The sequence below is a fragment of the Aquarana catesbeiana genome, linkage group LG09, assembly GCF_042186555.1.
Source record: "Aquarana catesbeiana isolate 2022-GZ linkage group LG09, ASM4218655v1, whole genome shotgun sequence".
NCBI classification, from domain to species: domain Eukaryota; kingdom Metazoa; phylum Chordata; class Amphibia; order Anura; family Ranidae; genus Aquarana; species Aquarana catesbeiana.
Genome location: NC_133332.1, coordinates 75,861,125 through 75,889,036, shown reverse-complemented (window position 1 = coordinate 75,889,036; position 27,912 = coordinate 75,861,125). Strand labels below are relative to the sequence as shown.

Sequence of the window (27,912 nt, the reverse complement as noted above, 5' to 3'; positions counted from 1 at the left end):
TGATATCTTTGGTATCTGTTTACTTGACGCAACATTATCTTGTAGATTTTACAAAAAAATTGGGCATTATACTGTGTTTGTGCGTATGAAGATTAATTTTAATGTGCTTTTTCCTGGAAATTTGCATTTGATAAATGGCTGCACAAATATTGTGTGACATACTGTATAAAATAGCAACACCAGGGCCTCAGCTTTCAGAAAATATATTATGTTTGGGGGTTCAAAGTCATTTTTTTTATCAGAAAAGGAGATTTTAACATGTGTATAAAAAATGTAAGTTGCGCTGGACAGCAGATAGTTAAACTTTAACAGAGTGATCTGGTGACTGACTTTCTGGAGGAAAGGCGTATCCATGTATTGCTTGTGATAACAATTGAGGACACTTCAAGTGAGACAAGACTGTATATTGGCAACCAGACACCCCAAGCAGCTTACCCCTATGCACAGTTTAACTTCTATAGCAACAAGGTCTCACCGTCTGGTAAGCGCCAGCATTTACTGTTTATTTTATTTATCTAAATTAATTTATTATATTATCCTGTATAGTATATTTTTTCTGGTTCACTTTGGAAGTGAATGTTTTTAATTTATTAAAATTGTTGGTATACTGCACATATTTCTTTGTTAGGCTCTGAGACTGCCATCAAAACAAAGTATTTAAATATACAAGATCAGACGCTAGATACAAGATCATATTATTCCTCTGCAAAATTCTATATGCAGTTAAAGTGATTGTAAGGCTCGATTCACATCTATGCATGTTGCTTTTGAGCGTTTCTGCAGTGCTTTTTGTGGTGCTTGCCACGTTTTTGAACATGCGTTTTTGTGGCGTTTTGCTTTTTTTTTTTTTTTGTTTACAGTGGTTTTTTTTTATACTGTATACAGTGTAAAAAAAAAAAAAGAGAGAAAACAAAACGCGATACTTGCGTTTTGGATGCGGGTCCATTGAATTCTATTACATGCAAAACGCTGCATTTTGCATGAAAAAAAGTCCCCGACCCTTTCCAAAAACACAGAGGCACAAAAATGCATTGATGTGAACATGTTCCATAGGAACCCATGTTAAAAAATTCCCATGAATTTATTTCTCTGGGGACCCTGATGTAAGGGGAGGCTCTCTGGGGACCCTGATGTAAGTGGGGGATCTCTGGGGACCCTGATGTATTCAATAAATATTGTTTGTTTGAACCTCATTCTGTTCTATATATTGTGTAAAAACTGACTGTTTTGTTCAAAGGAGGGAGGATTGTATTGGGAGCACTGAAGTGTCAGGTGTGACTGTGTGGCTATGGCAAATGGTTTACATAGCTCACGGCATCACGGGTCAGATAGAGGGCCCCTTAGCAGAATTTTGGGGCCCCAGGGAGGTCAGGATCGGCACTGCTTATAGCCCTAAACTAAAAACACTGCACCCCCTACCTCTGAGGCCCTTTTCTCCAGAATTAAAGATGTGGAATTGATGGAGAAAATGATGGCTAGGATCCAAGACAGACTGAAGGCTCATAATAAGGTCTGGGAGCTATGGCACCTTCGGGAGGATCCATCTTAAACAGGTAAAAAAAAAAAAGAAAACAGCTACTTTGATTACTTCTTTCCCCCTTTTCCCTTCCCTCCCTTCATATAGAGTATTCTTGTGGCTCTTATAGCCACATACGAGATGTTACAGTTTATTAAATGAATCTGCTATGCATGCTAGACAAAATGGTAATGTTAGATAAATACCTACACCAGTCCTTGAGCTTAGCATTAGTACTCATGAGTAAATACCTAAAAGTATTGTTACACAGTACGATCTGTACCTTTTGAATTTATGTACCTCTTTATTTTGTATCGCAACTACAAATTTTAACAAAAAATGTTATTTGGAAAAAAAATTAAAATAAAAAAAATTGTTTTTTTTGCAAAAAAAAACGCGTTTGAAAAATAACTGCATGAATACTGTGTGGAAAAAAAAAAATTTTCATGTAAACAAAAAGTGTCAGAAAGGGCTTTGTCTTCAAGTGGTTAGAAGAGTGAGTGATGTGTGACATAAGCTTCTAAAAGTTGTGCATAAAATGCCAGGACAGTTAAAAACCCCCTCGAAAAGTAGACACCCAAGCTATTTGCTGATAGGGATGTTGCTTATCATGAGTATGGGGATACCACATGTGTGAGACTTTTTGGGAGCCTAACCACGTACAGGACCCCGAAAACCAATCACCACCTTCAGGCTTTCTAAGGGTGTAAATATTTTATTTCACTCCTCACTGTCTATCACAGTTTCGGAGGCCATGAAAGGCCCAGATAGCACACCCCCCCCCCCATGACCCCATTTTGGAAAGTAGACACCCCAAGCTATTTGAGAGGCATGTTGAGTATTTTTCAGATCTCACTTTTTGTCACAAAGTTTTGAAAATTGGAAAAAGAAAAAAAAATGTTTTTCTTTTCTTTCTTCATTTTCAAAAACAAATGAGAGCTGCAAAATACTCACCATGCCTCTTAGCAAATACCTTGGGCTGTCTACTTTCCAAAATGGGGTCATTTGGGGGGGGGTTATGCTATCTGAACATTTCAGGACCTCTGTAACTGTGATAGGTAGTGAGGCGTAAAATCACCATTTTACGCCCTTAGAAAGCCTGAAGGCGGTGATTGGTTTTTGGGGTCCTGTACACAGGTAGGCTCCCAAAAAGTCTCACACATGTGGTATCCCCGTACTCAGGAGAAGCAGCAGAATGTATTTTGGGGTGTAATTCCACATATAACCATGGCATGTTTGAGCAATATATCATTTAGTGACAACTTTGTGCAAAAAAAATAAATAAAATTATTTGTCATTTTCCGGCAACTTGCGGCAAAATATAAAATATTCCATGGACTCAACATGCCCCTCAACAAATAGCTTGGGGTGTCTACTTTCCAAAATGGGGTAATTTGGGGGGGTTTTGTGCCATCTTGGCATGTTATGGCCATCGAAACTGTGATAGGTAATGAGGAGTGAAATCAAAAATTTACGCCGTTAGAAATCCTGAAGGCGGTGATTGGATTTTTTTCAGGGTCCTGTACGCGGCTAGGCTCCCAAAATGTCTCACATATGTGGTATCCCAATACTCAGGAGAAGCAGCAGAATGTATTTTGGGGTGTAATTTCACATATAGCCATGGCATATGTGAGCAATATATATTTAGTGACAACTTTGTGTAATTTTTTATTTTTTTGTCATTTTCAATCACTTGTAACAAAAAAATAAAATATTCAATGGGCTCAACGTGCCTCTCAGCAATTTCCTTGGGGTGTCTACTTTCCAAAATGGGTTCACTTGGGGGAGGGGGGGTGTACTGCTCTGCCATTTTAGCGCCTCAAGAAATAAGATAGAAGTCATAAACTAAAAGCTGCGTAAATTCCAGAAAATATACCATAGTTTGCAGACTATTAATTTTGTGCAAACCAAAAAATATATATGTATTGACATTTTTTTAACTGAAGACATGGCTGAATACATTTTGGCCTAAATGTATGACTAAAATTGAGTGTATTGGATTTTTCTTATAACAAAAAGTAGAAAACAGTTCAATCTCTGTATTTGCAGATGATACTAAGCTAAGCAGGGCAATAACTTCTCCGCAGAATGTGGAAACCTTGCAAAAAGATCTGAACAAATTAATGGGGTGGGCAACTACATGGCAAATGAGGTTCAATGTAGAAAAATGTAAATAAATGCATTTGGGTGGCAAAAATATAAATGCAATATATACACTGGGGGGGAGAACCTCTGGGGGAATCTAGGTTGGAAAAGGACCTGGGGGTCCTAGTAGATGATAGGCTCAGCAATGGCATGCAATGCCAAGCTGCTGCTAACAAAGCAAACAGAATATTGGCATGCATTAAAAAGGGGATCAACTCCAGAGATAAAATGATAATTCTCCCACTCTACAAGACTGGTCCGGCCGCACCTAGAGTATGCTGTCCAGTTATGGGCACCAGTCCTCAGGTAGGATGTACTGGAAATGGAGCGAGCACAAAGAAGGGCAACAAATCTAATAAAGGGTCTGGAGGATCTTAGTTATGAGGAAAGGTTGCAAGCACTGAACTTATTCTCTCTGGAGAAGAGACGCTTGAAAGAGGATATGATTTCAATATACAAATACCGTACTAGTGACCCCACAATAGGGATAAAACTTTTTCGCAGAAGAGAGTTTAACAAGACTTGTGACCACTCATTAAAATTAGAAGAAAAGAGGTTTAACCTTAAACTACGTAGAGGGTTCTTTACTGTAAGAGCGGCAAGGATGTGGAATTCCATTCCACAGGCGGTGGTCTCAGCGGAGAGCATTGATAGCTTCAAGAAACTATTAGATAAGCACCTGAATGACCGCAACATACAGGGATATACAATGTAATACTGACACATAATCACACATAGGTTGGACTTGATGCACTTCTGTCTTTTTTCAACCTCACCTACTATGTAATACTCTTACCCCAAAAGGTGGACACACACGCCATACAGCGGTGGGTCAAACTAGCATCATACCGTCGTTTCAAATCGACTCTCCAACAGAGACCCTTGCGGTACGATGGTGTGTGCCTGCGTCTATATAGAGAGGGATCAGGGTGAATATTTCACACCAGGAAATCCGGCTGGTAGGAGTTCTTATTCCTCAAAACGACATTGAACTGCCAGGTGTTTATAGTCCTGTTATCCCACAGGCCTTGAGTCCAAGACTGATACCAGTTAAAGCAGCGGAGATTTTAACATGTGGGTAAAAAATTTATGTTGCGCTGGACAGCAGATAGTTAAACTTTAACAGAGTGATCTGGTGACTGACTTTCTGGAGGAAAGGTGTATCCATTTATTGCTTGTAATAACAATTGAGGATGCTTCAAGTGAGACAAGACTGTATATTGACAACCAGAAACCCCAAGCAGCTTACCCCTATGCACAGTTTGACTTCTATAGCAACAAGTTAAAAAGAAAAAGAGAGAGAAGTGGGACTTTAAATGAAGCACACAGCAGCACAACGCAGGTCAAGTGACCAAAATTCATTTATTTGGTATAATCCATGGTATGTAAAAAACATTTTGGGCATCCAACCTCTAAAATGCTGTGGGCATCAAGCCTCTATGTAATAAACCATGGATTGATTATACATAAAATACACATAAATTACACAATAAGTCAAGATCCATTGTCACACAGAGAGCAAAGATATCAATATGCATGTGTACATTTGTTACTATGATTAGACCCAAAAAGAGCCACGAAAATGAGGACAAATAGTTATAATAATAAAAGAGATTTAATGCCATGACAGATACTTGTGGAGGTAAGTGGAATCATTGAAATCTCGGTATGCCATGATATGGGAAGGTTGGTATTAATCAAAGCTCTACGCGTTTTGCAGTATAGCAACCGCTCATCAGGAGCATACGTCATGGAATGATTCTAAAAAATATTTTTATTTAAAAAAAAAATAAATAAAAAATACAATTTTCAGTAAATAAGCAGGAAATGAAAAAAAGGTTTTGTATACAAATATTTTACTTTTATAGAATGAATTAAAGGTTGTGCGTCCAAAACTCACGTCTACATCAGTGATCCAGTGAAACAGCATCCAGAATTGCAGAGAGATGCAAAGCCGCCCAACGCAGGGGTGATCTGCGGGAACGGGAACAACGGCCATAGGCAAAACCATTGCTGGTGGCTGCAATGAGTGTAGGATGCGGACCTCCATGTGGGAAACCTATATGAAACAAATCCTAGTGATATGTGTTGATGTGTAAGTATGAGAAAATGTGAAAAGAGTGATGTGGTGACAACGTGGAAATAAGGAGAGAGAGTGGGATAGGATGGAGTGGAGAAAAAAAAAAGAAAAAAATGAGGCCAAGAAAGAACATGAACAATAAAGACTGATGAAAAAGAAAAATGAGGGAAAAAGGAATGATACCTGGTGTACACAGAGTGGACAATTCCAAGCATGTGAGTGTGATGCTGAACAGGAGGGATGAGCCGAACACCCCCCTGTTCGGTTCGCACCAGAACATGTGAACAGGAAAAAAATTTGTTCGATCACGCCAACACCGTTAAAGTCTATGGGACACGAACATGATTAATCAAAAGTGCTAATTTTAAAGGCTTATATGCAAGTTATTGTCATAAAAAGTGTTTGGGGACCTGGGTCCTGCCCCAGGGGACATGGATCAATGCAAAAAAAGTTTTATAAACAGCCGTTTTTTCGGGAGCAGTGATTTTAATAATGCTTAAAGTGAAACAATAAAAGTGTAATATCCCTTTAAATTTCTTACCTGGGGGGTGTCTATAGTATGCCTGTAAAGGTGCGCATGTTTCCCGTGCTTAGAACAGTCTGACAGCAAAATGACATTTCAAAGGAAAAAGGGTAATTTAAAACTACTCGCGGCTATTGATGCATTGCCGGTCCGACAATACACATAGAAGTTCATTGATAAAAAGGGCATGGTAATTTCCCACAGGGAAACCCAGAACCAAAATTAAAAAAAAAAATGATGTGGGGGTCCCCCTAAATTCCATACCAGACCCTTCAGGTCTGGTATGGATTTTAAGGGGAACCCTGCGCCAAAATAAAATTAAAAAAACAGCGTGGGGTCCCCCCAAAAATCCATACCAGACCTTATCCGAGCACGCAACCTGGCAGGCCGCAGGAAAAGAGGGGGGACGAGAGAGCGCTCCCCCCCTCCTGAACCGTACCAGGCCACATGCCCTCAACATTGGGAGGGTGTTTTGGGGTAGCCCCCCAAAACCCCTTGTCCCCATGTTGATGAGGACAAGGGCCTCATCCCCACAACCCTGGCCGGTGGTTGTGGGGGTCTGCGGGTGGGGGGCTTATCGGAATCTGGAAGCCCCCTTTAACAAGGGGACCCCCAGATCCCGGCCCTCCCCACTGTGTGAAATGGTAAGGGGGTAGAAAAGTACCCCAACCATTTCACTAAAAATATGTTAAAAATGACAAGAGACAGTTTTTGACAATTCCTTTATTTAAATGCTTCTTCTTTCTTCTATCTTCTATCTTCTATCTTCCTTCGGTTTCTTCCTCCATCTTCTTCTTCTTCTTCTTCTGGTTCTTCTGGTTCTTCCTCCGGTGTTCTCGTCTAGCATCTTCCTTCGTGGCGTCTTCTTCCCTTCTTCTCTTCAGGCCGCTCCGCATCCATGGCATGGAGGGAGGCTCCCGCTCTTCTCTTCATCTTCTTCTCTTCTTCATCTTCTTCTCCTGCCGCTCCGCATCCATGGTGGCATGGAGGGAGGCTCCCGCTGTGTGACGCTTCTCTTCTGACGGTTCTTAAATAAAGAGGGTTGGGCCACCCGGTGACCCCGCCCCCCTCTGACACACAGTGACTTGACGAGACTTCCCTGTGACGTTACGGGGAATGCCACAGGGAAGTCCCGTCATGTCCCCGTGCGTCAGAGGGGGGTGGGATCACCTGGTGGCCCCGCCCCCCCGGTATTTAAGAACCGTCAAGAGGAGAAGCGTCACACAGCGGGAGCCTCCCTCCATGCCACCATGGATGCGGAGCAGCCGGAGAAGAAGATGAAGAAGATGAAGAGAAGAGCGGGAGCCTCCCTCCATGCCATGGATGCGGAGCGGCCGACGAGAAGAAGGGAAGAAGACGCCGCGGAGGAGATGCTGGACGAGAACACCGGAGGAAGAGCCAGAAGAACCAGAAGAAGAAGAAGATGGAGGAAGAAACCGATGGAAGATAGAAGATAGAAGAAAGAAGAAGCATTTAAATAAAGGAATTGTCAAAAACTGTCTCTTGTCATTTTTAACATTTTTGACAGTTTTTTAGTGAAATGGTAGGGGTACTTTTGTACCCCCTTACCATTTCACACAGGGGGGAGGGCTGGGATCTGGGGGTCCCCTTGTTAAAGGGGGCTTCCAGATTCCGATAAGCCCCCCGCCCGCAGATCCCCACAACCACCGGCCAGGGTTGTGGGGATGAGGCCCTTGTCCTCATCAACATGGGGACAAGGGGTTTTGGGGGGCTACCCCAAAGCACCCTCCCAATGTTGAGGGCATGTGGCCTGGTACGGTTCAGGAGGGGGGGCGCTCTCTCGTCCCCCTTCTTTTCCTGCGGCCTGCCAGGTTGCATGCTCGGATAAGGGTCTGGTATGGATTTTTGGGGGGACCCCACGCCGTTACGACGTTTTTTTTTATTTTGGCGCGGGGTTCCCCTTAATATCCATACCAGACCTGAAGGGCCTGGTATGGAATTTAGGGGGACCCCCCCCACACGTCATTTTTTTTTTTTTTTTTTTTTTTATTTTGTTTCGGGGTTCCCCTGTGGGGAATTCCCATGCCGTTTTTATCAATGAACTTTTATGTGTATTGTCGGACCGGCAATGCATTAATAGCCGCGAGTAGTTTTAAATGACTTTATTTCCTTTGAAATGTCATTTTGCTGTCAGACTGTTCGAAACACGGGAAACATGCGCCCCTTTACAGGCATGCTATAGACACCTCCCAGTTACGAAATTTAAAGGGATATTACACTTTTATTGTTTCACTTTAAGCATTATTAAATTCACTGCTCCTGAAAAAACGGCCATTTTTAAAACTTTTTTTTGCATTGATACATGTCCCCTGGGGCAGGACCCAGGTCCCCAAACACTTTTTATGACAATACCATGCATATAAGCCTTTAAAATTAGCACTTTTGATTTCTCCCATAGACTTTTAAAGGGTGTTCCTCGGCATTCGAATTGCCAAATTGTTCGCTGTTCGGTGAACAGCCCATGTTCGAGTTGAACATGAGTTCGACTCGAACTCGAAGCTCATCCCTACTGAACAGGAAGGAAAGTGGAGTGTGTGAAGGCCAGCCTTGGAGATGCCTATATAGGTGTTCCATCATGGCCCAGCCCCCCACATCAAGTCAACAGACAACACCTGAGAGTGGAGCACTTTCACCTGGGCAGCGATTAGCGCCAAATCATCTCCCCAGTGTGTCCACCGAACAGCGACACACCACCGGAAACATAGCGCCACAAGGATGCCCTGCGACAAGGTTTCACCATCTGGTAGGCACCAGCATTTACTGTTTATTTTTATTTATCTAAATTAGTTTATTATATTATCCTGTATAGTATATTTTTTCTGGTTCGTTTTGGAAGCGCATGTTTTTAATTTTTTAAAATTGTTTGTATACTGCACATATTTCTTTGTTAGGCTCTGAGACTGCCATCAAAATAAAGTATTTAAATATACAAGATCAGACACTAAATACAAGATCATATTATTTCTCTGCAAAATTCTAGATGCAGTTAAAGTGATTGTAAAGGATCGTGGTGTTTTTTTTTTTTTTGTTTTTTTAAATAACAAACATATTATACTTACCTCCACTGTGCAGCTCATTTTGCACAAAGTGGCCTCGAACATCCTCTTCTGGGGTCCCCCGGCGGCTCTTGCGGCTCCTCCCCGCATCAGATAACCTGCTAGGAGAAGCGCTCTCCCGAGGGGGTTACCTTGCGGGCGCGCTCCTGAGTCCAGCATTTGTGCCCATAAACACAAATGCCGGACTCGGCCCCGCCCCCCACGTCATTGGATTTGATTGACAGCAGCAGGAGCCAATGGCTGCGCTGCTATCAATCTATCCAATCAAGACGCGGGAACCCTGTGAAGAGAGGGAGAGCGCGTCCCCGCCGAAGAGATGAAGGGGCTCAGGTAAGTAAAATGGGGGGACTGGGGGGCCGGTATCTGCCAGGTGTTTTTTCACCTCAATGCATAGGATGCATTAAGGTGAAAAAACACGGGGGTTTACAACCCCTTTAATTGAAGAAAGTTTTGAATGCATGTAATAGCCTGGTTGTAGTAGACTCAAATACAATTCAACAATTAGATGAATTATCTAAGATTTTTATTTGTTAACGGGTCCTGTCTTGTTAACCCTATGTCAAAATTTATCAGAAGGTTTGGTACTTTGTATTAAAAAATGTCTCACAAATAAAGCGAACCTGAACCGAAAAATTGAAAATATGCTACCATATAGAGAGCATCTATAAATGTTAGTTGTGCTCAACCTTAATTTTTGTTTTTAATTTCTCCTGAAGAATAGAAGAGCATTTATTGTGATAAGATAATATTCTACCATATTTTTATAGAGAAGTCATATTAAAGGAAAACCATAAGGCCCCTTTTTAGATGGGCATTCCAATCAGGTCCGTCTGTCAGTTTTTCAGGCAGACCTGTTCAAAAAGTTTATGCATTCCTATGAACAGGTGGGTGTACATGGACTTGTGTTCACTTATACCCGCATACCTCTGGGTCTGATCAGGTCCCGTGAAAAATACAGAAGAGGACTCTATCCTCTTTCGTTTTGGTGGAGCAGATCAGCAGCAACCGGGTGTAAAAGGACAGTGGAGTCCTTCTACTCCCGGCCACCCATAGAGCAGAACAGCTTACAGATCCCCTGCTGATCAGAACGGAATACACCTTGTGTGTACAGGGAGGTGGATTGGGGATGGAGACAAAGGGTGACTAGGGAGAGGGGATGAGTACCTGCACCTATTCTCTGAGACAAAAAGCCCTGGTCATATGCAACATTGTATACAGATCTCAGACAAAAAAATTATTTGGGGTTTTGAATATAATAAATAAAGAATAGTATATAAAGAAAAAAAATACAAAACCGTAAAAATTATATAAAGAACCATAATACATAACCTTTAAATTTGGTTCCCCAATACAAGATTTGTAATGACTGTAGCATAGTAACTGACTATAAATATATCTCTGAAGGTTTACACTTATCCAGGTCAGGGTATAGCTAGCAGTAGTTAAAGCAGAACTCCTGCTGGAAAAAAAAAATATATATATTAGCCCAGTAATAGTAAAAATAAAATAAGAAGCTTTTGCTGCAATACTAACCTCCAATCCATAATTTTCCTCTGCAGTTATTCCTTTCCTGCCACTAGATATTACCAGTCTTCCTAGTTAAATGACAGCCAGCATGGTTTATCCCATTTCCTCTGACCCCAGACTGTCATAGACATGCCCCCTGGGGGTGACATTATTACACAGTCTGAGATGAGAGTACTACTGCACTGTACATATCATTATGTAAGGCATAAGTAGAAGAGAAAGAACCAGTGATATCAGCAAACCAGCCCTTGGACAGCACAGCACACCAGATGCCCATTGAGATGCCCATTGCAGAAGGGGGTCTCAGGGAGCGAAGACTCAGGGGGCATATGATGTCTTTTGATTTCCACATTGCCTAGCCACATTTTATGACACCATGGTGATTGGAATATTGTGTGGCTATAAATGCTGGGGTATGATTCTGACACTCATTTGGACTGAGGAAGCCTCTTTGATGAGTGATGAGATTTCTTTACCATTACAGAACTAGTCCAGCTGAATCTGACTAACTTTTACGTCCCACACCTTTCATCTTTCACTTGGACTAGTCTGTTTTTAACCCCTCCCGGAGAACGGAATGAGATTTGTTTTTTTACTGACAATGGATATTGCCGTGATCCATATGCAAACTCAGTTCTTAGTAAAGAACAAACAGGATTAGTCTATTTTTCATGTTGACAAGCTACAGTTGAAAAAATGCTTTGTTTTTTCTATGTACTTTGTCATGTCACACTGAAGATAAACAAGTATCCTCACAATACACTTTATATTCTTGGCCAACCAGTAGCACTGTTTATCTGGTTAATATTACTTGGGTGTGCCAAGGTTGTGACATACGAAAGGCTAACTCCACCTTTTGAAAAACAAATAATAAATGCATTTCTGCATTCATTTATCTTTTGAAAATGAGCCTGTAAGGCATTGCAACCATGATTAGTGGATTGCGGGTGCAATGGCCTCAGGGTACAGTGACGATTACACTTATATTTAACTAAGAAGTACAAATCTGTCTGCTGCAGTGGCAAAGGAGACTTTTAATTTATTCATTTACAGATTTTGAATGAATGATCAGGCTGTGCCGGTGGAGCCAATTTCAAATCTGACAGCTGCTATGGGGAGAAAAAAAAAACCCTGGACAAAGGTCCTTGTGTGCACACTACGCATATAGCTCCAATAGCAGGTGGGTGTAAGCATTTCTAACTAAAGGGAACCCCTGGAGGTGACTGCAAGCACACAGTGCCTGTCAGCGTTAGCTGGTTTTCATTGGGGCTGTTCTGTAGGGGGTGCACATGTAGCTGTCCCTTTAGGAGTATGCAGCGGATGGGTAGTGGGCTACTAAACAAGGGGGGCTCTCTCCTGCATTCACTGCATCAGTGTTTAGATATGTACGGATGTTAGGCTCACCCATCCTGGTACACATGAATCTGATTCAGATCACTAGGCCGTCTGCAGTCCTCTGAAATCAAGTCCCACAAGGCTCAGTCTGTAAGCACTGATCCTCAGAAGGCTCAGTCTTTTAGCTCAAGTGTAGGCATGCATGGCAACGGGTCTCTTAGCTCTGGTCCCAAGGCATAGCAAGCGATCCCTCTGCAACTCAGACCTTAGGTTCTTATGGGCATAGCATGAGCATCCCATCTCAGGACAAGCTCAGCAAAGGCAACACACCTGTGCAGCTCGGCTTCCACCTGCCAAAAGCCCTGATCTTTCTAGAATGTCCTTGAAAAACTCTCTTGTGTCTCTCCTCCTTGTGCAGGAATTTTGGCTCCTGTAGTTTTTGAAATCATTCACTTCCACTTCATAATGCCGCCCGGGCACTACTGTAGATGTTCCATGATGCCCTTCTGCACAGCAAGGCTCTTTCTCTGATGTTCCCATTGGCTCTGACTCCCATGCCCTTTGATTGGCGGGGGATTTTACACAGATCCAGCTCCTGCAGCAGTTGCCCACTCTCAGCCAACAGAGGGCGTGGGACGAAGGGGGAATTGAGCACACACACACAAGTCCTCAGCCCGCTCCACACAGAGCCTGCAGATACACAATCTCAGCGCTGAACAGTCACTCTGGCACTGCTTATGGTGGCAGGGGGGATGAGTGGGGGATCACACAGCTGTTCCAGTCGCCACAACAACATGTACAGTATATGGAGGGTGTGTGTGCGCATGCGTTTGCACGTGCATGCTTTTTTTCTATTGCTTGAACTAGATGGACTCTCTTTTTTTTCAACCTGACTATGTAACACTCCATAGAGGCAGAGCAGAACTGCCTGAGGCACTCACTGCTACTCCCTTTTTCCTGATGTCATATTCATTGGACATACTTAGAGACTACCCCCTTTTCTCAGTCAGCCTTTACAGGTTTATCACTGGTTGAACAGGGAAGACAGAGTGCAACAAGTTATTCATAGTACATATACATAGTTGGTGAGGTTGAAAAAAGACACAAGTCCAACCTATGTGTGTGATTATATGTCAATATTATATGGCTTAAGTTTCTTTAGCTGCAATCTTATTGGCTGGAGGCTCTCACTATCCTGTCATTGCACTGGCTGGAAACAATTCTCTGTCTGTTATGGTGGCAATCAGTGTGCATTGAGAGGCTGCCTAGGGAGAAGGATGGAGCGCTTTGCAGAGGACAGAGTGGCTTGAAGTCCTTGTGTACACAACCACCTATGGCCCTTCCTGATCGGGGTGAACATGGGCGCTGCCAGAGAAACAGGGTAAGAGCTCAGCAAGTTAGGAAGACCTACAGTGCTGTGTGTCTGTGGCCCAAGGGGGTGTCATAGTGGACAAGTGAAGAACCTGGGCTAACCAGCAAGGGACCTAGGTAAATGGATCACTAACCTGATGGCAGACTGATACACTGGATATGTCACTAAATATTGGAGGGGGGGGGGGTAGGTAGGTACACTGTAAGTGTCACTGGAATGGTGTACACACAGTGCACCTGTCTCCAACTTATTCACCATTTCAATGACAGCGCACCTGGCTGCCACCTACACTAAGTCTACTGTTCCTATTCCACCCCCAGTTTCAGGAATTACAATTTTCCAAAGTTTCCAGGTATGGTTATGATATATCAGGAGGAAGGTGGAACTGCGGCTATACTAGGGATTCCAATCTTTATGAATTCCTTAGAAAGAGACACATTTTTATTGTATAAAAAATATTTTATGGAAAAGAAAAAGTTGCAAGTAAGCATTTAAAATATTTGATCGTTCTGCATTTTTACGAGCAATCTTTTAAGTTTGCAATAAGGGACAAGTTTCTTTTGGGGCTCATTTACATTTGCTTTGACTTCAACACACAATAAAGCTCCTACTGCTTCAACATGCTTTTTTTATGTGTTTTTGATGCTTTGATGATGCTTCGATTATGCTTTTTTTTAAGTTTTACTGAAGCTTGGCAGATGCCCTATGTGTGTGTTGATATCTCATACCTGCAATACCTTCAAAACAAAGTGATGCTAAAACTGAATAAAAGCCTCTCAAAAGCTGCAGGTGCTTCAAGCGAGCTTTTTCATAGACTTCTATGGAGGCTTTGAAGATGCTTTGAAGCACCACTAAAGCGACATGGGGTATCATTTTTGAAGCAAAGCAAACGCAATGTGTGAACAGGACTGTAATGCCTCGTTTCCACTGAGCGGATCGGTTCGGTTCGTTACGGTACGCTATTTTGGGTGTTTCTATTATGAAAGCGGCCCATACAACCGAACCGTACCGCTCCATTCAGGGTCCTGCTTCAGATGTGGGGCCATAGAAAATGGAACGGTTCGGTTAGGGCGGAGCTATGATACATTCCACTGATTGGCTGACAAAAAACCCTCTGCTGTGCTATGCTGAGGCATTTTTTCTAAACCCTGTATGGCCCCTTGTGGTCCCACTTGCAGTGGAAGCGCTCACCAGAATAGACCGGACCATTCTAGGCCATTCAAACTGTACCGACCCGAACTGATCCGCTCAGTGGAAATGAGGCATAAGCTAACCATTTTATTTAGTGACGGGCTTTGATTGGCATTCAGAGTGCTTTAAAAAAGTGCACCCACTGTCATGTTTTGAAGCAAGTGTAAACGAACCCTAAGGATTTAATAGGATAATTGTCATGTCTAATTTACAGGTAACTAGCTATAATTAAAGGGGGGCTTGGATAAAGTGGAAGAAGATTCAGCTCCTGACAGGTTTTTCTGCTGGCAGAGACTGTTGAAGAGATTCCTTCACTTCCTGACCATGGGTTGGGTAGTGAATAGAAACTTCTCTAACAGCAACACAGACACAAGTAAAAATACTTTTTTATATTAAGTAGAGGGGTGCTAGAATCTCTGATTTTTTATTGTTGTCTGTTTTGCTGGAGCAAAAGTTTTGGGTACAGATACACGTTAACTAAGGGTTAATATAATAGGAAGACTATACTCTGTCATGTTAAAGTGGTTGTAAAGCTTTTTGTTCTAAAATAACAAACATATCTATACTTACTTGGTCTGTGCGATTATTTTGCATAGAGCAGCCCCAATCCTCTTCTTCTGGGGTCCCCCGCCAGCACTCCAGGCCCCTCCTCTTCATAGAATGCCCCCATGGAAAGCCGCTTTCCATGGGAACACCCATGCGTGCATGCGTCCATTAACACAGACAGCGGGACTTGGCCCCCAGCTCCCGCTACTATTAAACTGCCCAATGAGAAGACAGACAGCGGCTGGAGCCACTGCGCTCATGCACATCGCTGGATTGGATCAGGCTCAGGTAAGAAAAAGGGGGGATCTATGGGGGAGCTGCAGCACAGAAGGTTTTTCACCATAATGCATAGATTGCATTAAAGTGAAAAACCTTAAGGCTTCAGAACCACTTTTATTGTGAGATTCAACAAAATCTGTACTGAAGGTTACACATCAGTTCTCTGCAAGTGTGTGGCTTTCAATGTAATAAAAATGAATAGACCTGTTTCATTCCTTGCTACTGTTCTGAAATGTCAGTGTATACAAAGAAAATGCAAAAGCCAATAATTGTTTTTTTACATTTTATTCTTGAGTTTTATGCTTTGCTTAGAGTTCTTTACTAACGTAAACTTGTTCTTAACTTAGACGCCTGTCATGAATAAAAATTTGACAGAGGGAGGAGGATGTGTGCAGCTGTGAGCACTCACAGCTGATTGAGCTCTGATGCCTGGCTGACTGATCATTGTTTAGTGCTCTGTCCTCGTGTCTCATGCCGTGTTCTATCCCTGTGATACCTCCATAAAATGAGCATATCGAGTGCCGCATGCTCTCTGAGCCATATTAGGCTGTCTGAGGCATATTGAGCGAAACCGAAAGGCTGACTCAGCCGCTGATCGAGCCGCTGTTTGAGTCGCTTCTTTTGCTGCCTTGCCTACTGCACTGACTGGACTGGCGGGAGAAACAGGAGAGAGGCGTGGGGGCTGCGATAAAGCTGTGACCGAGGCGGTGTTCGTGTCCTCATTCTCATGTCCATCCCCACTGCATACCTGAACCTGCACGCCTGAACGGTTTGTCCTGCTTGTGTTTGTGCTACGCTGGCTTCCTGTGCCTGCGCTGTCCTTGTGCCTCTTGTGCTGTGTTGGGGCTGTGAGTAGTTGGCTGCTGGCTTTTTGCCTTATTGCTTTTCGGAGGGTCTCCAGAGGACTCGTGGATGACTGTGATGGGTGGTTTTCCCTCTTCAATCCATCTGCAGCCGTGAAGTTTGTGATTTTTGCTGAGAGATAGACATTGTGATAAATATCCCACTGGAATGACTAGCTAGCTGGCTGGTTGACTGGTCGGCTTTCCCTTTTTTTTCCTCACCCTTTGCCGCCCACACCCCCTCCTCCACACTTTGGACAGTTGTGGTTGCTGACCGGGTGCTGTATGGGGGAGTTGGGTACTGTTTCCTACTGAGCTGATACCAAAGTTTACAAAGCAGAGTCGCAGAGAAGCTGAGACCTACAGATTGTTTAAAATTCCTAATTTTTTTTTTTGGAGAGTAACTACCTGTGGGTGCGATATCTCCTATCTCCGATGGACAACTGGAGGACTGCAGGATGGTCTCTCGCACAGAAGCGCCCTCCATGCAAACCATCAAGATGGATCCCCAGCCTACGCCGTATCCCTGTGGTGACAATGAATGCCCCCCCTTGAGTTCATCTTCTTCTACGCCAGTGGTTCTCAACCTGGGGGTCAAAAGACGATTTGCCAGGGGTCACCCAATCCTGGGCTGTTCCTGAAGCCCGCACTGCCCTCCCAGCCTTTTCGCGGCCGCCCAGCAGGGCTGTCCCTAGAACCTGTGGCCCCCCAGCTGGGCTGTTCCTGGAGCCCGCGGCCGCCCACTCAGCCTCTTCGCTGCCGCCCATTCAGTTCACGGCATGGGTGGGGGGCAGAGACTAGAGGTCAGCTGACTGGTGAGTAATGTGAAGTGGGAGAGGCTGGAGGAGACCCTATCTCCTGATTTCGGCATAGTGTCTTTTGAACCCACATTAACTGGTTCCCGACCGCCTCCTGTACATTTACGTCGGCAGAATGGCACGGCTGCGCAAAGTAACGTACCCGTACGTTACTTTGAATTTGCCGCCGTGTGCGCACGCCTGCTGCGAACTCCGTGAGTCGGGTCATGGAGAGGACGAACGGGGAGATGCTGATGTAAACAGCATCTCCCCGTTCTACCTAGTGACAATGTCACTGGATCTCTGCTCCCTGTCATCGGAGCAGAGATCAGTGTAGTGACACACACAGCCCCTCCCCCCTACAGTTAGAAAACACTCCCTAGTACTGATTTAACCCCTCCCCGCCCCCTAGTGGTTAACCCCTTCACTGCCAGTGTCATTTATACAGGAATCAATGCATTTTTATAGCACTGATTGCTGTATAAATGACAATGGTCCCAAAAATGTGTCAAAAATGTGAGAAATGTCCGCCATAACATTGCAGTCACAATAAAAATCGCCGATCACCGCCATTACTAGTAAAAAAAAAAATTATTAATAAAAATGCCATAAAACTATCCCCTATTTTGTAAACGTTATAACTTTTGCGCAAACAAATCAATAAACGCTTATTGCGATTTTTTTTTTTTTTTTTTTATACCAAAAATATGTAGAAGAATAGGTATTGGCCTAAACTGAGGAAAAATAAAAATCACAGAGGTGATTAAATACCACCAAAAGAAAGCTCTATTTGTGGGGAAAAAAGGACGTCAATTTTGTTTCGGAGCCATGTCGCACGACCGCGCAATTGTCAGTTAAAACGACGCAGTGCCGAATCGCAAAAAGTGCTCTGGTCAAGAAGGGGGTAAATCCTTCCGGGGCTGAAGTTGTTAAGAAATGTTTATTCTTTGATACAACACTGCTCTTCCTCCCTCTCTGTGCTCACAGGCCAGGTTCAGGCCATACGGGAAGAAGTTGTCTTTATACGTCGGGACCTCCAAAAAGTACAAGAACACACTAAGATCCTAGAAAACAGGGTTAGTGGCATAGAGGATACTTTTCCTCCCATGATAACAGAGATGAAGGCAGATACCCGCAAGTTAAATACTACTATCTCTAAAATTGAAGACATGGAGAACCGTTTACACGCTAATAATGTCCAAGTGCTGGGCATACTAGAGAATGCCAAGGGTAATGACCCAGTTAGCTTTGCTGAACGATGGCTCATTGAAATTTTCCGCAAGGAACATTTCTCTTCACTACTTGTAATAGAACGTGCCCACCGGATCCCTTCCCATTTTCAGAAAATGGGAAAAACACCTCGACCTTTTTTAATACGTCTTCTAAATTATAGAGATAAAGAAAATATTTTGCGGCAGGCACGAGTCCTAAACGATATAAAATATAATGGAGCCAGATTTATGTTTTTTTTTTTTTTTTACTCTTCATCAGAGGTTCCGAAACGGAGGGAAAATTTTCTAGAAGTGAAGAAACGTTTGTTACTCCAAGGGCTTAAATATTCAATGCTATACCCTGCCCGTCTGAGAGTGAATTACGAAGTCAATGTACAAATATTCCAAACACCACAGGATGCACAGGACTGGCTTGATGGTCAGTAGGGATGAGCCGAACACCCCCCGGTTCGGTTCGCACCAGAACCTGCGAACGGACCGAAAATTCGCAAGAACGTTAGAACCCCATTGACGTCTATGGGACTCGAACGTTCAAAATCAAAAGTGCTAATTTTAAAGGCTAATTTGCATGGTATTGTCCTAAAAAGGGTTTGGGGACCCGGGTCCTGCCCCAGGGGACATATATCAATGCAAAAAAAAGTTTTAAAAACGGCCGTTTTTTCGGGAGCAGTGAATTTAATGATGCTTAAAGTTAAAAAAAAAAAGTGTGAAATATTCCTTTAAATATCGTACCTGGGGGGTGTCTATAGTATGCCTGTAAAATGGGGCGTGTTTCCCGTGCTTAGAACAGTCCCTGCACAAAATGACATTTTTAAAGGAATAAAAGTCATTTAAAACTGCTTGCGGCTTTAATGTAATGTCGGGTCCTGGCAATATGGATGAAAATCAGTGAGACAAATGGCATGGGTACCCCCCAGTCCATTACCAGGCCCTTTGGGTCTTGTATGGATATTAAGGAGAACCCCGCACCCAAATTAAAAAAAGGAAAGGTATGGGGCCACCAGGCCCTATATACTCTGAACAGCAGTATACAGGTGGTGCAAACAAGACAGGGACTGTAGATTTGTTAAGTAGAATCTGTTTGTAATTTTGAACTGGTACATTTTTAACGTGTTTAGATCCAGCAAAAAAATCTATTTTAAGCTTTTTTGGAAAACATAGGGAAGGGTTATCACCCCTGTGACGTTTGTTTTGCTGTCTGTGCTCCTCTTCAGAAGATTTCACCTCACTTTTTGTCCCAATGACAAATGTTTTTTGAAAATTTGGGGTTTTTAGTGAAACAAGGATTGGTTATAAAGCATCAGTGGAAAGGAGAAACGTTTTTCCCATATTAACTCTTACAGGAGAGAATTTCCCTTCCTAGGGGTAGATTTCATCTCACTTCCTGTTGTCTCCTTCCTTTTCCAAGTAGGAGTCGTTTGTAAGTTGGATGTTTGAAAGTAGGGGCCTGCCCTTTATATACTCAGCAGAAATTTGGGCCTTAGGTGTTGGTGTTGCCACAACACTGTAAGCCCTCAATGGGCCCTGCTGTGAAATATTACATCAAGAATTGTAATTACATGCCCCTGTTGAACAGGGGCAGAAAAATTGGGCCTTTGGTGGTGGTGCTGGTGCCACAACACTGTAAGTCCTCACAGTTACTCTTGGTGGGCGCAGAAACGGGCCCTGCTGTGAAATATTAGATCAAGAATTCTAATTACATGTCCCTGTTGAACAGGGGCAGAAAAATTGGGCCTTAGGCACTGGTGCCACAACATTGCAACCCCTCACAGATACTTTAGTTGGAGCGCAGGAACTAGCCCTGCTGCAAAGAATTGCATCAAACATTGTAATTACATGCCCCTGTTAAACAGGGGCTGAAAAATTGGGCCTTAGGCACTGGTGCTGGTGCCACAACACTGCAACCCCTCACAGATACTCTAGTTGGAGCGCAGGAACTAGCCCTGCTGCAAAGAATTGCATCAAAAATTGTAATTACACGCCCCTGTTAAACAGGCACTGAAAAATTGGGCCTTGGGCACTGGTGGCGGCGCCCAGAACCAAAAATGTTCTTACAAGCTATCAGTATGATCATTGAGGAGGAAGAGGATAATTACTCAGCATAACAGGATAGTCACTCAGCATCAGCATAGGCAGTCTTTGAAGGGATCTGACATTTCAAAAAAAATTTTTTGGTTACATCAGCATCAGGTGCCTGGTAGCTGGTGGACAGACGCACCCTGTGATTGGTTACAAAGCCACCAGCAGCACTGAATGTGCATTCCAAAAGAACGCTGGATGCAGGACAGGCCAGTAGCTCAACTGCATACTGTGCAAGCTCTGGCCAGTGATCCATCCTCAAGACCCAGTAACCCAGAGGATTTTTGGTGGGAAAGGTGTCCAAGTCAGATCTTGCCCCTAGGTATTCCTGCACCATGTAAAACAGACGCTGGTAATGGTTGCTGGAACCGATCATACCTTGGGGCTGCGGAGTAAAAAATTGTCTGAAAGCATCGGTCAGACGGCCACCTTCTCCACCGCTCCTTCTTTGACTGACCGAAGCCTCAGCAACACGTTGTCCAGGGACAGGAGTTTGTAACCTCCCAGTCTCTGGGAACGCGTTGCACAGATCTTTCTGCAAGGCCTCCCGAAGATGTTTCATCCTCTGCTCCCTCTGCGACGGCAAGATAAGGTCCGCAACCTTACCCTTGTAACGTGGATCAAGGAGGGTTGCCAGCCAGTATTGATCCCTCTCCTTGATACCACGAATACGAGGATCCTTCCGCAGGCTTTGCAGGATCAGGGAGGCCATGCAGCGTAGGTTTGCTGAGGCATTCGGTCCGGAGTCCTCTGGGTCACTAAGGACGACATGATCCGCAGCCACCTCCTCCAAGCCACGTACAAGTCCATGGGTTTCTTGGGACTGTAAATGATCCCTTAAAGACTGCTGCTGATGCTGAGTGCCAGGCTCCACCTCCATGCTGACACAATCCTCCTCGTCCTCCTCCTCGTCCTCTTCCTGTGTGATCGGCAGGCACGCAGGAACACTGTCTGGATAAAGGGGGCCTTGAGAGCTAAGGAAGTCCTCCTCTTTCTGCCTCTGTTCTGCCTCAAGTACCCTGTCCATTATTCCACGCAGAGTGTGCTCCAACAGGTGGACAAGGGGGACAGTGTCACTGATGCATGCACTGTCACTGCTCACCATCCTCGTGGCCTCCTCAAATGGTGACAGGACAGTGCATGCATCCCTGATCATGGCCCACTGGCTTTGGGTAAAAAAAACAAGCTCCCCTGTCCTGGTGCCATAGTCGCACAGGTACTCATTGATGGCCCTCTTCTGCGTGTGCAGCCGCTGCAGCATGGCCAACGTTGAGTTCCACCTGGTGGGCATGTCACAGATTAGGCGGTTCTTGGGCAGGTTAAATTCCTTTTGGAGGTCTGCCAGCTGAGCACTGGCATTATATGACCGGCGGAAATGCACACAGACTTTCCTGGCCTGCCTCAGGACATCCTGTAAGCCCGGGTACCTGCCCATGAACCGCTGCACCACCAAGTTAAGGACGTGAGCCAAACAGGGCACATGGGTCATTTGTCCCTGTCGGAGGGCGGAGAGGAGGTTGGTGCCATTGTCGCAAACCACCATTCCTGCCTTAAGTTGGCATGGCATCAACCACCTCTGAACCTGCCCCTGCAGAGCTGACAGAACCTTTGCCCCAGTGTGGCTCCTGTCCCCCAAGCACACCAGCTCAAGCGCTGCATGGCATCTTTTGGCCTGCGTACTTGCGTAGCCCCTTGAACGCCTACGGAGCAGCGCTGGTTCCGAGGACAAAGCACAGGAAGAGGCCATGGAAGAAGAAGAAGAGGAGGGGGTGGAGGAGAGAGGTGTGTCAGAATCACCAGTAGTGGCATTTTGGAGGCGTGGTGGTGGAACAACCTCCAACACTACTGCACCTTGTCCTGCATCCTTCCCAGCTGCCAGCAGAGTCACCCAATGCACCCTGAAACTTGGGTAATGTTCCTGTCCATGCCTGCTGGACCATGAGCCAGCAGTAATATGCACCTTACCGCTGACCGCCCTGTCCAGCGAAGCCAAGACATTGCCTTCCACATGCCGGTAGAGAGCCAGAAAAGCCTTCCGTGAAAAAAAGTGGCGTTTGGGAACCTGCCACTGAAGAACCGCACATTCCACAAACTCACGGAAGGAGGCAGAGTCTACCAACTGAAAAAGGTAGCAGTTGAAGTGCTAGCAATTTTGCCAAGCTAGCATTCAACCGCTGGGCATGTGGATGGCTGGGAGCGAACTTCTTTCTTTGGTGCAGCAGCTGGGTCAGGGAAATTTTGCCTGGTACAATCTGATGTCGATGTACTGATAGCAGATTGCCCGCAAGTACTTGGCTGTGACACACCTAATTCTACACCTTCATTCCTCTCAGTGCAGGTCTCAGAGAGGACTGAAGGTATAGTGGGGTTGGAGATCCCAGCTGATGAGGAGCAAGGAGAGGTCCTCTTTGTTCTTTGGTGTGGGTCTTTTAGGTACGCTTGCCAACGAACTGCATGGCAGGTCAACATATGTCTGGTCAAGCATGTGGTAGCCCAAGCGGGAGATGTTTTGGCTATGCAAGATACGCTTGAGACTTATGTTGCAAATAGCAGCGGTGCGATCTGATGCACTCGTCTCAAAAATGGCCCACACCAAAGAACTTTTGGAATAGCGCGCAGAGACAGCAGTGCCCTGCACATGCGGAGCTCTGCGGTGTGATGCAGTCAGTGTGCTGCCCTTAGGCTGGCCCCTGGAGGGCATCCTGCCTCGTTGGTGATGTGCCTCCTCCTCCTCCTCTCTCCTATCAGGCACCCATGTTGAGTCAGTGACCTCATCATCCCCTCCCTCCTCATCACTGGAACAAACCTGGCAGTATGCTGCAGCAGGGAGAACATGACTGCCAGATTGCTGTCCTTCTTGGGCACCCCCTTTGTCCGTGCTCACATTACTGCCTTCATCTAGCTCAGTGTAATCATCAGAGCCTTCAAAACGCTGGGCATCCTCCTGGAGCATGTACCCAACACTGTGGTCAAACAGTTTTGAGGGACTCCTCAGGAGGACATGGTGGGGCTAGGGAAGAAGTCACTGATGCCATTGAGCCGAGAGAAGAGGCCACATTGGCAGCTGCTTTGCCAAAGAACCCTGAGCCTGGGTGAGAGAGGATGAGGACGGCTTGGTCATCCACTCGACCAAGTCTTCCACATGTTGCAGCTCAACATGGCCAGCTGCCGAAAAACAGGCCAAGCGTGTCCCATGGCCACGTGCTGATGAGGATGCACCGTGTCCATGACCAGCACTGTTGCCTCTAGACACAGAGCCTGCATGCCCTCTTTTATTGGCTTGTGACTGTCTGCCTTCCAGACATACTATTGGCCTGCAGTGAGCTGCACAAAACTGGGATATATATATATATATATATATATATATATATATATATAATTATACTGCAGCTAGCAGAATCAACTGCCTGCCTGTAGTATTATTAGTATGATAACACCTGCACTTGTCTTTAGGTAGCTATACTGTAGGTGCAACTGTGCAGGGTACACAGTACAGTAACTTGAAATACATCAAGAGCCTACAAAAGCACCTGGCTGCAGGTAGCGTTACTGTAGGTGAGACTGTGCAGGGTACACAGTACAGTAGACGGAAATACTTCAATGGGCCTACACAAGCACCTGGCTGCAGGTTGCTATACTGTAAGTGAGACTGTGCAGGGTACACAGTACAGTAGCTGGAAATACTTCAATGAGCCTACACAAGCACCTGGCTGCAGGTAGCTATACTCTAGGTGAGACTGTGCGGGGTACACAGTACAGTAACTGGAAATACTTCAATGAGCCTGTAAACATACCTTGTAATAGGAATATGGCATGACAGGTCCTCTTTACAGTGAGATATGGGGTCAAAAAGACCCCACATCTCACCTCTAGGCTGGGAAGCCTGAAATTAAAAAAAAAAAAAAACGATCCTGGTTTCGATCGTAGCGGTGAGTCGATAGAAGCACCGGAGGGCGGCGGGAAGGGGGGACGTCCCCTCTCGCCTCCCATAAGAACGATCAAGCAGTGGAACAGCCGCTATGATTGTTCTTATGGTGTAGGGAATCGCTGGCTGAAAAAGCTGATCTCTGAATGATGCCTGAGAGAGGGGGGAGTTTGGGACTTTAAATGAGGCACATATATATATATATATATATATATATATATATATATATATATATATATATATGTGTGTATATATTGTGTATATATGTGCCTCCATCCCTAATGCAGGAAATACAATGGAGATTTGGGACTTTAAATGAGGCCATAGACAGTGTGGAGGTAGATAGAAATGGAAGTACATATACTTTATTCATGAAACAGCGTACAAACATAATCAATACCAGAAACCACGTAAATGAAAAGCATTGTAGTGAATGACAATTCATCAATATTTACACTCACATATGTATGTGCATGTGCAATACAAGCATCCAGGGTACATAATGTATAGTAACCATGAGCCCCATGGCAATCTGATTGGATAAGTGGACACATATTACAAGTAAATTCATATATGTACATATGATATAAAACAACACTAGCTGGAATAAAAGTCACAAAAACAATAAGACCATAATTAGTAGAAGGATAGTATTCAAAGTAGATAGCTGAAACAAGATGTATGACAATTCCCAAGGACCCAGAATAGGTGGTTGGATGGGGGGCATGTGTCTGCATCCCCACAATGCCCGACGCGTTTCGTGTGATGACACACTCATCAGGGGCGGATGCTTGGGGACATCTACAGGGGATAACGAAACGTAATTAATGGGAATGTAATAAAACATGACAGGGAAGGACAAAATAAGCCTGCCCTGGATACTTACAGAAGGTCATTTGTGCTGAGATGTATTGAGTATGGAGCCAGGGCCACATGGTCTCTACCGGGAGCTGAGGTAAGAAAAGGCAGTGCGCTAACAAGGTGCAGAGTGGAAAGGCCTCCCCAGGATTTGGCAAACAAGTTGTTAGTAAATCTGAAGAGACTGGATAGTATGCCGATGGTGACTACCCGAGTTAGTCTAACTACTAATTATGGTCTTATTGTTTTTGTGACTTTTATTCCGGCTAGTGTTGTTTTATATCATATGTACATATATGAATTTACTTGTAATATGTGTCCACTTATCCAATCAGATTGCCATGGGGCTCATGGTTACTATACATTATGTACCCTGGATGCTTGTATTGCACATACACATACATATGTGAGTGTAAATATTGATGAATTGTCATTCACTACAATGCTTTTCATTTACGTGGTTTCTGGTATTGATTATGTTTGTACGCTGTTTCATGAATAAAGTATATGTACTTCCATTTCTATCTACCTCCACACTGTCTATGGCCTCATTTAAAGTCCCAAATCTCCATTGTATTTTCTGAATGATGCCTGTAGCTGCAAGCATCATTCATGTGTGAGACTTCCACAGCCTGGCCACATACAGAGGCCGAGTATAGCCGAGTATGGCTGAGTATGACTGGTAATGGCTGGGTAGTGCAGGGTAGTGCAGGGTATTGCAGAGTACTGCAGGGTGTTGCGGAGTATTGCAGGGTAGTGCGGAGTAGTGCAGGGTTTTGCAGGGTGTTGCAGAGTATTGCAGGGTATTGCAGGGCATTAGAGTATGGAGGGATGGCTGAGCATGGATGGATGGCTGGATGTGACTGTATTTGTCACTGAGCAGTGCTGTGGGCACTACAGATGCAGCCCACAACGCTGCTGTCATCCGATCCCTCCCTCTCTCCTCCCCCTCTGTACCGATCGGTAAAGAGAGGGGAGGGAGGAACCGGCGTCATGACATGACGCCTGTTTGTTTACATGTGATCGCTTCGTCATTTGACGGCGCGATCACATGATAAACGGCCGCAATCAGCCAGCGGTCACGGATGTTCTCGGGTGCGCGCCCCAGAGCAGGATTCTGGGAGGACGTCCACCCAGAATAAGCCGACCGCGCTGTAGCTGTCTTTCGGCTATGGCCCGGTCAGCATGTGGTTAAAAAGACAATCTGTATTTGACTATATTGCTTCTTTTTATCCTGCCCTCGTCTGTCTGCAGGAGACACATGCCACATCCAACATGACCAAGTTTCTGAAGCGCCGATCGGTTAGAGAGACTTACTCGTAATATATACCTCTCACTCAAGGGAGGTTACAATCCTGGTCTATGCTGGTGTTGTATTCTCCTGCAGTCGGACTATGGTAGACGATGATGGCAAATATATTTTTTTACAATGCAAGCTGGGTGATCTTGAGTTGATCCTTGCTGCTATTTATATACCCCCCCCCCAATATAATTCAGAAATAATTTGTCAGTTTTTTTTCTTTTGCAGGGGTCTCTCCTCAGATACCATTATTGGTTCTTGGAGATTTCAATAGTGTTGTCGATATGAGGTGTGACAGAAGTCCAGCTCCAAGGTCAATGACCAATGGGTGTCTCTCCCCCTTTGGACGACTATGTCGGGAAGTGGGACTGTATGATATATGGAGGAAGCTACACCCTGAAGAAATGCCTATACATACTATTCTAAAACACATAACACACTATCAAGAATAGATCTGGCTCTGTGCTCAGCTGATTTTATACCATATGTGCTGGATGTGAATATCGAACCTCGAGGTATCTCAGACCATTCTCCTCTGTTAGTTACTTTAACATCAGGGCATCAGGCGTCTAATATGTCTTGAATCCCTTTTGGTTGGAATTATTCCCCAAGGAGGATGTCATTCCTACCCGTATCCTGGATTTTTGGTCCCTCAACTTAGGATCTGCTTCCATACAAGTTGTATGTGATGTTTTAAAGGCCTATCTTCGGGGATTGTTAATCCAGAATATAAGTATCATCAAAAGTACTTCCCGTAGAGGGCTCGAGCTGGTGAAGGATGACACCTCCGCGGCGGAAGCCATATACTGTATATTCAAAATCCCTCTCCAGATATTCAACAGGAATGGCTTTCAACTCAAAATAAGCTGAATGAACTATTGGAATCTAGGGCCAGGAATAAACTCTTTTTTTCAGAAGCAACTTAGCTGGGCGGAGGGAGAAGCGAACAGTAGATTATTGGCTCAGATAGTAAGGTCCCAATCTAACCCTACACATGTTTCATCTTTAATAAATGTAGAGGGAGAGGTTTGTAACCAGACTAGTTCAATTATATCTATCTTTAAGTCTTATTGTCAAGATTTATATACTTCCAGGGTGGATTTCACCCTTGCAGAGCTATCTAGTTACTTGGCCAGTATTGATCTCCCTGCTATTTCAATAGAAGAGAGAAATTCTCAAAGCTCCACTTACTTTAATGGAAATGGAAAATGCGGTGGATAGTTTTCCCAATGCCAAGGCCCCAGGGACCAATAGTCTCCCCATTGAGACCTATAAAAAATATAATAAA

General features: G+C 44.4%; 1 protein-coding gene across 1 annotated transcript in view; it reads left to right on the top strand.

Annotated features, from left to right (window-relative positions):
- The first annotated feature begins 332 nt into the window (after positions 1-332).
- LOC141107179 (4-galactosyl-N-acetylglucosaminide 3-alpha-L-fucosyltransferase 9-like) overlaps positions 333-27,912 on the top strand; it is a 33,437-nt gene continuing 5,857 nt past the window's right edge. The window contains exon 1 of the mRNA XM_073597918.1: positions 333-481. The gene's annotated coding sequence lies outside the window, so the exon portion shown is untranslated. The remainder of the gene's footprint in view (positions 482-27,912) is intronic.